Source organism: Eschrichtius robustus, chromosome 3, assembly GCF_028021215.1.
Source record: "Eschrichtius robustus isolate mEscRob2 chromosome 3, mEscRob2.pri, whole genome shotgun sequence".
NCBI lineage: Eukaryota > Metazoa > Chordata > Mammalia > Artiodactyla > Eschrichtiidae > Eschrichtius > Eschrichtius robustus.
Window position 1 is genome coordinate 32293204 of NC_090826.1, and position 10983 is coordinate 32304186.

A 10983-nucleotide genomic window follows, 5' to 3' on the forward strand; every position below is an offset into this window, starting at 1 on the left:
CCGTGGGGGGAGGGGGGGGGTCACGGCTGGCAGAGGACATGGCAGCGCTGCCCCCTCCCCGTCCTCCCACGGCCCTGCTCACTAGTGCAGCTCAAGGGAAACTTTCTGGGGTTTGTCTCCTCACTGGGAAGCCTTGAGCAAGCATTTGGCCCTCTTTTAAAAAAAAAAAAAAGTTTTTCTCACTTAAGAAAATATTACATGTGTGTCGGGGACACTCTTGAAAATCAAAAGCAGAATACAAACACACACAATCTCACCACATGGAGACAACCGGTGTTAATAATTCCTTCCAGGCTTCTTTCCTTAGCACATTCCTATCGGTCTCTTTATATAATATATGGGTATTCTACAAAGTTAGGATCGTACTCTATGCACTGCTTGGTGATCTGAATTATTCAATCTATAACATATTTTGAACATTTCTGTTACTAAATATTCTTTGGGAACATAGTTTGCAGTAGCACTCCATCCCTTGACTTCTGCCTTAGTTTTGTCACTTACAAACCAGGGCTCACTATTCCTTCCCCGGAGGGCAGGTGTGGGCCCCCCGATCCCATCACCTGCAGCCCTGGCCCAGCATCGGGAAGGCAGGGAGCCAGGGCACGGCCACCAGGCTGGCCATTAGCCCAGAACACCTGGACCAGGCACCTCAGCCCTGAGGCTTAGGTCACCACCTGCACAAGGGTCACAGGTGATTACCGTGCAGCAGCTTCTGGGGAAGCCCTTACACAGGACAGGGTGGGCAATCGGCCCCTGATGACCCCCCAACCAGCCTCTCCGGCCAGTCCACTGGTCCCACCTTCCCAGGGCAATCAGGGAGGTCCAGTGACATAGTCCCCCCGCCCCCACCCTGCCCTTGTTTCACAAGGGCTTTGTGACCAGTCTTCCCTCCTGGGGCCTCAGGCCAGCCTGCTCCCCATCCCCACATCACCCCTAGGGCCAGCCATGCTGACTCTGAGTACTTCACACACATTCCCTTGTCTCCTGGACATCACACCAGCCCCGAGAGGCTGGCATTCTCCTGGCCTCACTGCTGCGTGTTCTGACAGCCACAGCTGACCACCAGTGAGAGGAACACCTCTGTTAAGTAGTGAGGGCCCCAGCCAGGAATACTGCAGCGGTGGATCCCAGCCACGGGAGTGGACCCCAGCCAGCCAGATGGGACGAAGCCCCACCTGAAGGCAGAGAGCCAGGCTGGCACAGGGCGGCAGAGGGAGGCCTAGCATCCATCCCTCTGCAGGAACTGACCTGGGGGCACTGGGGCCAGAAGGCTGTCCCACCCCCCCGACTCAACCTGATCTCAGCCCAAAATGAGAACACAGGCTGAGGGAACCAGCCCAGCCCAGCAGTTTCTGAATGTTGAGACTCGATCCAGACAGCCACTCGCAGGCGGCAGGGGAGCAGGTGGCAGCCCTGGAGGAGGTTTCTGGTGACTGAGCACCTGACGGGGCTCAGCCTCGGCACGGCGGGTTGCTGTGAGGTGGCCTGGCCGGCCAAACACTGGTGTAGGCGAGAGGTGAGCCTAGAGCAGGTGACAAACCGCAGCCTCAGAGCTCAACGTCCAGGTGCAACTGGGGGCGGGGCAGGAACCGCCTCTGGCTTCTTGTACCTCACCAGTACCAAGCTCACGGCCTGGCAAAAGAAGGGCCCTGGACTCTGCTGTAATACAATTCTGACTATTGGTTCAACGAATGAACAATAAGTGAACGGGCCGCTGAGACTGACCACTGTGCCCATTAGACTCAAGACCAGCAGGTGTGAGGGCAGGAACGGAGCGTGGCTCACCCACCTCGCCTGCCTGGCAGCAGGTGAGAGACAGGAGACAGAGGCACTTCGGCAGCAGCTCTGACCTCTGCTGCCCTGCAGTGGTCTGACAAGGGTGTGCCTTCTGGGCCAGCCTGGAGGGGAGGGAAGCAGCAAGAGAGGTGCTACGGTCTGTCATCCGTTGCAGCAGGACACATCAGTCACAGGTGCAACCTCTGAAAACACCTGGGACCTGGCTGCGTGGCAGCAGTACAAGAACTAGGATTGATTTTACCGGAAGATACAGCCAAGATCCACACAGGTGGGCCCAGGAGAGGCCCTGGCCTGGAAAGGGCACGCACAGCCGTCCACGGTGGGGAGGGCAGCACCCTGGCCCACGGCCCCACTTGGGGAAGAGCCAGAGGCGGCCCAGGGCGTGCCTACAGAGGAGCTGCCCCACGCTGACCCCAAGGAAGGGTCAGGACACAAAGCCCTGCTTGCTGCAAATGGGACACCTTGGCTGCCGGTTCCCCGGGCTGACAGCTCCCCTCTCACACGTACTCCCCACAGTCGGAGATGATGACCTTCTGCTTGGGTTTCCCGTCCTTGCTGCCCTGGGCCTTTGCAGGCAAAACAGAAGAGGAGGAATCAGGGGAGGGAGGGAGGGTGGAGAGGAAAGGGCAGCTCAGGATACCCACCCCCCAGCAGCAGCCGTGGCCCCTCTCTCCAGGCCCCGGAGCCCCCGCTCCTGCCCTCCCACACGGCTGTGCCCCGGGGGCCCGGGCGGCCGCCCACCTCAATCTGCCGCAAGACATCCAGGCCTTTCGTGATCTCCCCAAATACCACGTGCTTGCCGTCCAGCCAATCCGTCTTGTCACATGTCAGGAAGAACTGGGAGCCATTGGTGTTTGGGCCAGAGTTGGCCATGGAGAGCAGGCCTGGGGGAGAGAACGACCACGTCGGTCCCCTCCACCCTTCTCCCGGCCCTCAGGACGTCTGGTAGTAGAGGGAGGAGCGTAAATGCTGCTGGGATGTCTGGCCCTCAGAGGATGCCTGCGCACACTGCTGTCAGCCTTTCAGTCAGGCAGGCTCAGACTCTGGGACGTACAGAGTCTTGGATGCCTTGTCTTCCACTCAACTGATAGTCAATGAAACGCTAAGCATGGTTGTTCCAATCATTTTATACTGGTTTGTCCTTTCATTAATTCATTCAACAAATACTTATTACTTCATAACCAGGCACCTGTTGAACCCTGGGGACACTGGTCCCAGCCCTGGTGGAGCCCACAGTCTCGCGGAAAAGAGTCACTCACAAGTTAAATATTGATTCATCTCAGGAATGTAAGCTTGGTTTAATATCCAGAAACCAATGTAATAAACCGTATCAATAGAATAAAGGACAAAAACCACATAATAATCTCAATAGATGCAGGAAAAAAAATCCAACACCTTTTCATGATAAAAACACCCAACAAACTAGGAATAAAAGGGAACTTCCTTAATCTGATAAAGGATATCTACAAAAAAACACATAGTTTTCCAATTCTAGGTATATACTTAAGAGAAATAAAAACATACGTCCACACAAAAGCCTATATATGAATGTTCACAGCAGCATCGTAATAGCCAAAAAATAGAAACAACCCAAATGTCCATCAACTTATGAATAAATAAACTGTGGTATATCCATAAGTGGAATATTAATTGGCAACAAAAAAGAATGAAATACTGATACACCCTATATTGTAGATGAACATTTTTAAAAACATTATGCTAAGTGAAAGAAGCCAGTCACAAAAGCCTACAATTGTCTGATTCTGTTTACATTAAATGCCCATAATAGGCAAATCCACAAAGACAGAAAGCAGATTGGTGTTTGCCTAGGGCTGGGGGACAAGGGGATTAGGGAATGACTGCTAAAGAGTGTGGGGTTTCTTTTTGGGAGTGATGAAAACATTCTAAAGTTATATGTGGGGATGGCTACATGACTATGTGAATTCATTAGAAACCACTGAAATGTATTTTATTTTTATTTTTTGGCCACACCATGCAGCACGTGGGATCTTAGTTCCCCAACCAGGGATCGAACTCACACACCCTGCATTGGGAGCATGGAGTCTTAACCACAGGACCGCCAGGGAAGTCCCGAAATGTATACTTTAAATGGGTGAACTGAATGGTATGTGAATTCTATCTCAATGAAACTGTTAAAAAAAAAGATAATTATGCTCTGAAATAGTGAAGCCTAGTGGCAGAGATGTTTGCTCAGTGAATGAGAGCACAAAAGACAGTCACCTCAGACAGACACACACACACTGGTGACAGTATCACAGAAGGCTTTCTGGAGGAAGTGACATCCGAGTTCAGTCTAAAAGGCCCAGGTTTGGCAGGGGCTGAAGGAGTGTAGCATGAGGAGCTGCAGTTCATCTGTGGCAACAAGAAACCCCACCCCTCACGGCTGGGCCTCTAGAACGTGTGCTCCCTTCAAATGGGGACTGAGTCCCACTCTACTTTCAGGCCGGAGTTGATCAGGGTGCCTGACACATAATGGACTGGCCCTGTGAATATCTGTTTTAAATATTTAAATATTTACTGCAGGTTTACTATGTGTCAGACACTGTTCCAGAATACAATGGTGAACAAGAAAGACTAAGTCCTGCCCTCATGAGGCTGACATTCTCAGGAGAAAAAAGACAATAAATAAGTAAAAGAGTAAATTTATAATATGATTTCAGGTAACCAGTGCGTGAAGAAAAATGAAGCTGATTAAAAAGAAGAGCGAGATGGTAGGAAAGCCCATTTGAGACAGAGAGGCAAGGGCAGGCTTCTTGGGCTAGACGACCTGTGGGCGATGCCCAGAGGAGATGAGGGGTGAAGCCTGTGGGTGCTGGAGGAGGAAGCCTCCAGGAGAGGAGCCGGCACCTGCCACACGGCCCTGCGGGCAGTGAGCTCTGGGTGTCTGAGGAACAGCCAGACTGCAGTGGGGGCACAGAGGGCGGGCAGCACAGTCCATGAGCTTGGAGAGGGGCCAGGACCCAGGTCAGCGGCCTGTAGGACCAGATGCTACACGAGATGCGCCACGCGGGGGTTGTCAGCAGGAGAGCAACGTGATGAGAGTTACCCTTAAAAAGGACTGCTCTGACCATCTCGCAGAGATTAGACTCTGCGGGGGAAGAGGCAAGAGTGGAAGGAGGGAGACGAGCTCGGGGACGCCGGTGGTGCTGGAGGAAGGTGAAGAGCAGCTGCACTGGGAGGTGAACTGAAGACAGATGGACCTGCCATCCAGGCGACAGAGGAGGGGGGGCAAGGATGAGTCCTAAGCTTCTGACCAAGCAGCCGGGTAGATGGCGGCTGAAACAGGGCAGATGGGGAGGAAGCACTCGGGGGTGAACAGCAAGAGCTGCTTGGGCACGTGAGGTCTGCGACCCCGCTGGGATGTCCAGGGAAGACAGCGGGAGGGCAGCAGCAACACGTACGTGGGGGCGGGAGAAATTCAGCAGACAGGAGGGAAAGCCCCAGGACGGACAGGATTGTCTAGGGCAGTGACTCTAAATAGGGTAATGCTGCCCCCTCGAGGCTACTTGGAAAGTTCAAGGCATGGTTTTGGTTGTCAGTAATACTGGGGAGGAAGCAGGCATGTCCTGCAATGTCCCACCTAATGAAGAATTATTCTAAATCCTTAGACTTTCAATGCCCAGACAAACATTCATGCAGATGACAAATATCTGTTTATAATGATCTAAGCCTAGAACCTAACTCCATTTTACATGTAAATCCAAAGATTTATTATGTCGAATTTTTTCAGAAATGGACCTATCACATAAACTGAGGGAAGAGTCACTTTCTTTTTGTTCAGAATATTACCAAGAGATTTTCACTGTTTCAGAAAATCATGCTGCCGTGACTCTGGTGACATGATACGCCAGTGTCAGTCAGTCCACGTTGCTAACCTGCTCCAGGCAGAAGTGCATGTGTTCAAATATTCCATACATGCAGTTGTGTCCAAGCACCTAAATATCGAAATGCATATTATTTTATTCTAAATTACTTTCCTTTATGTTATAATACTACTTTTTAAAAATTAGGTATTGGCAGGATATATTAGCTGTGACTTTCATTTCAGCATATAGTAAAGTATCAGCTCTAAGAGGTGGGCACGAGGCTAAAGCGTTAAGAACCGTTAAGTAAAGAGTAAGTGTAGACAGAGAAGAAAAACCAGGGCTGAGCTTTGAGTCCCTCTAACGACTTGGTGGGAGGGGGAGAAAGGAAAGGAGACTGAAGAGGAGCAGCCTATGAGGCACAACGAGAACGGAAGATGAGGTGCTCTGCCAGCAAGTGAAGAAAGGGGCTCAGGAAGGCGTGATTCATAGTATCAAGTGCTACTGAGAGGTGGAAAAAGAGGGCGGAGGCTTGGCTGCTGGCAAGGTGGAGGCTGCTGGCATCTTCAACGAGAGCAAGGCGTGGTGGGGAAGAAAGTCTCACTGGAGGGGGCGGAGGAAAGAAACAGAGGCCATGAGCCTACACAACTCTGAAGAAGTTTTGCTAAAAAGGGACCAGCGAATTAACGTGGCAGCTGGAGGGGGAACACAGGGTCGAGGGAGAGTTATTTTATTTCTTTGAAGGCTGGCAGCACTGCAGCATGAGGGAGACTGGAGGATGCAGTAAAGGGAGGGGAGGACCCAGGGTCTGATGGGAACTGGGAAGAAGAGCACAGCAGATCTTTCTCATTGTTCCTATTGCTCAGTGAGATAAGAAGCAAGATCATTTAGCTGGGAGGGAGAGTGGCGGGGGCAACGCTGGAGGTCTGAGGCTCGAGGAAAAGGAGTGTTTTCTTCTCAGACTGCGATGAGGATCAAGCAGCGATCTGCGAGGACTGCTGGGCTGTGCTCCTCACCCTGAGGGGCATCAGGTGCATGGGCATGTGCTTTTCTCCAGTACATGCGAGTTTTGTACCAGGTGAGCAGGAGAGAGCAAGAAAAAGGCAGTGCGGCTGGAAGGCAAGAGTGAGGGAAGCACAGCTGGTGATGGAGCCTGGGATATGAGGAGGCAGATGCAAACAAACGGCAGTGTTTTGGGGGTGGGAGAGGGGAGGGGTTGGACCATGACTGGGCGAGCGGGTGATACATTTCAACTATAAATACCTCGGAAAGGACATTACCGAGACCACGATGAAACCTGAATATGCACTGTAGGTGACAGTACTGTACCAGTGTTAATTTTCTGCTTTTGATAACTATATATTGTGGTAATACTAAAAATGCCCTGGTTCTTAGGAAATAACACAATGAGGTATTTAGTGGTGAAAGTGCATGAGGTCTCTGACTTACTCTCAAACGGCTGCCCCCAAATAGACACTGTCTATAAATATATACAGAAAGAGACTAGAGTAAGTGGGGAACGATGGTCACCAGTAAACAGCTGGTGATGTGGGTGAACGGCATATAAAGGTTTACAGGCAGGGGCTCCTTGTTCTGTTCCGGTAAGTTTTTGGTAAACTTGAAATTATATAAAATAAAAAGTTACAGAAACAGTAACAACACATCACTGTAGCAGCAGGACCAGGCTATATGCCTCTTCCACTTAAAAGGAGGCAAGCGTGAACTTGAGTAAGTCAAAATAAAAACCAAAACAACCCTTAGAAGCCTAAAGCTCTAGCCAGGCTGAACACCTCTCCTCTGTTCACTGGGTGACCGTCTGGAGGGGACCGGAACCACAGCCCATTGCTCCCCCTGCTCCGCCATCCGGCCCCAGCCCGGCCCACCGATCACCACCCACCGATCGGGTCCCACCTGGTCCCGTGTGTTTGAGGATGAAGTTTTTATCATCAAACTTTCCCATAGATAGACTTGCCCCCGGTGCCGTTGTGGTTGGTGAAATCGCCGCCCTGGCACATGAACTGGGGGATGATGCGGTGGAAGCTGCTGCCCTTGAAGCCAAAGCCCTTCTTGTGGGTGCACAGGCAGCGGAAATTCTCTGGCGCCGAGAAAGGAAAAGGTGCCGGGGTTAAAAATATCTAACTGGATAGTTAAACCTCCAGCTCTCAGAATCTAAGAAAGTATATATTACCTTCACTTGAAGTAAACGTTTACTAGTGGTATGGCACACAAAGAGACTGAACAGACCAGGGGAATAGAACAGACAGTCCAGAAACAGACCAAGGTACATATAATTCAGTATTTCATAAAAGTTGTCATCTTAAAATCGTTTGGGCAAAAATGGACATTTTCTAAAATGGTGCTGGGACATATGAACAAACATTTGAAAAAAGGTGAAGTTGGATTTACAACTTACCTCACTGCAAGAATAAACTCCAAATGGATCAGATATCTAAATGTAAAGAAAAAAATTAATTATCAGTACTAGAGGACAACATGGGTTGGATTCTTCTATAACCTGGGTGTAAGGAAGGACTTTCCAACTATCACTCAAAATCCAGGGGCAATTAAAAAAAAAAATTCAACAACTTTTGCATGGCAAAAAAACCATAAACAAAGTAAAAACAACAACAAAAAATGACAAACTGGGAGAAATATTCATTGGCAACATATATCACAGAAAATCTAATATCCCCATATATGAAGAACTCTTAAAAACTGGAAGGAAAAAAAAGATCAAACTTAACAGAAAAAGCGACAGAAGACATAAAAAAATCGTTTTTGGGGGACAGTTTTTGTTATAAGTCATTAAATATATAAAAAGATATTCTTTGACAATCATAATAAGAAAAACGTAAATTAAAACTACCAATACTTTGAGAATCCATTTCTTGCCTATCAGACTGGTCAAAATTCAAAAACTTAAAAACACAATCTGTGAGTGAAGCCAGGGAAACAGGTATTCCCACACATCGCTAGAGGGAATGCAAAATGATACCTCTTTGTAGGAGAATTTGGCAATATCTAACAAAATTACCTGTGCATTTACCCTTTGACCCAGTAACCCTACTTTTAGGAATGACCCTGAAGATATACCTCCAACGATACGAAATCCACATACACATTATTTGTAACCGCAGTATAATGGAAACAACCTAAATGCCCACGCACCAGAATCTTGTTGAATAAACTATGGTATGTCCACCTTGTGAAGTACTATGAACAAGAATAGGAGATCTCTGTGAACTGATATGGAGTGATTTCCAGGATATGTTGTTTAGTGAAAAAAGCAAAGTGCAAAAGAGAATACACAATATGCTACATGTTGTGAAAGAAGGAAGGAGATAAGGAAATATTCCTATATCTGTTCATTTTTGCAAAAGGAAACAAAAGGAGGATTAACCAGGAACTAATGAAATTGGTTACTCATAGAAGGTGGGTGGGAATAGGGGCAGAGGGAGTGGGAGGGAGTGACACAACTCCATGTGTGCCTCTTGGTATAGTTTTGATTTCTGAAGACTGTCAGAGTTTATTCAAAAAATAAAACTAAATCAATAAGGCTGGGGGTGGGGGTGGAACCCCTAAAACGGAACACAAAGAGAAACAAGTGAGAACTGAAGTTAAATGGATAACTTAGCCATACAGAAGGAAAGAAAGGAATCTAAGAACTCTTTGAACACAGTATTTGGACTCTTTACAGACTGAAGAAAAAGAAATGCAAAAAAAATTGTTTGTTGGTAGTGGTACAATTGTAGCAATTCTGAAACTATTTTGTACTGTAGGATTGAACAGTATGTGAAAATACTGATGTTATTGGGAGCCAAGGCTCTCGCTGTGGGAGAAAAGAGATATAAATATGTAGTATTAGACAGAAATTAGAGTATCAGTATGAATTCATGACTTAAAGATACACACACACACACACACACACACACTTCCTACTGAAAGGCTGAAAGGGCCTAGGATCAATGACACCCCAGAAGCAGTGTACCCACCCAGGATCCACATCTTGATTTCTAATTATTATTTCCCACTAAAAGGAACAGGAGCTTCTTGGAGAAATGGCTGATTCCAGGGTCAGAGCAGAGAGAGTACCAGATAAGCCCAGATCTTTTTATTGTACCAGAAAGTAAGGAAATGCTCAAAAAATGAGTATCAAATGGATATGATACAGGAACAGACTCGAGGGGGCTCCTGATGGCCAAACTTAGGACAGTCTGAGGAACTGACAAGTGAGTGAGTGAGTGTAATGGAGTAGAACATGAATAAAAAGACTCATGAGTGCACACTAACACATGGACTACTAACGCAAAACAAATAAAGGGGGAAGGAAGAAGAGAAAGCTCTTATTCATAGCAGAAGGCTAATTAGAATAAATGTAGAAAATTACCATCACGGTAATAATTGACTTAGTCTAGAATCAAAAACAGAATACCAAAAATCACCAGGTGAAAAGTCTTAAAGTGTCTCCTTAAAAGTCACTTATCAATTACAAAGGGGAATAAAAGTACCTTGTGAGTGGGAAAAACTGGCAGACACAACCTTAACCAAGTAACCCTCACCAGTAGTGGAAAAATCAACATTAGAGACAGGGAGAAAGACATGTCACTTCTGGAGTACTGCAAAGAATACCAAAAATAACCTGAATCTAATCATGAGGAAACAAACTCAAATGAGGAACATTCTATAAAACAACTGGCCTGGAGTCTTCAAAAATGGCAATGTCATAAAAGACAAAGGCTGAGGAACAGTTCCAGATTAAAGGAGATTAAACTGACACAAGAAACACAGTGCATGATTCTAGGTTAGGGGGAGAAAAGTTTCTATGAAGGACAGTATTAGGATATCAGAAATGATATCCTGGGGACTTCCCTGGCGGTCCAGTGGTTAAGACTCCGTGCTCCCAATGCAGGGGGCACAGGATAGATCCTTGGTCGGGGAACTAAGATCCTGCATGCTGAATGGCTCGGCCAAAAAAAAAAAAAAAAAAAAAGATTTCCTGTAAGGACAGCCCTAAATCAGTGCTCATTAGCGAGTGCTATGTCCCTGGGGGTCCAGGAACCAAGAAGTAGAAGCTGGAGTGGTCCTGGTTACCATCACTCCTGTTACTTTCTATCCCTGCAACTCAAGCCTCTGTGGGTCTAGAGGTCCTGGCTCCTAGAGGGCACACCTTCACCAGTGGAGACAACCAGACTCCATTACACTTCAAGCTATGCCACTGGGTGATCACTTCAGGCTCCTTGTGCCAGGAGATAAGCAGGTAAGAAAAGGAGTCATCATCTTGGCAGGATTCTTGACCTTGGTCTTTAGGAGGTAGGTCTGCTGTTACACAACAGGGCTGGTCAGAATATGTTTGGGGCACCCA

At 47.7% G+C, this 10983-nt stretch overlaps 1 pseudogene; it reads right to left on the reverse strand.

Annotated features, from left to right (window-relative positions):
* Nucleotides 1–2238: 2238 nt before the first annotated feature.
* Nucleotides 2239–7636, reverse strand: LOC137762135 (peptidyl-prolyl cis-trans isomerase E-like; annotated as a pseudogene).
* Nucleotides 7637–10983: the final 3347 nt, after the last annotated feature.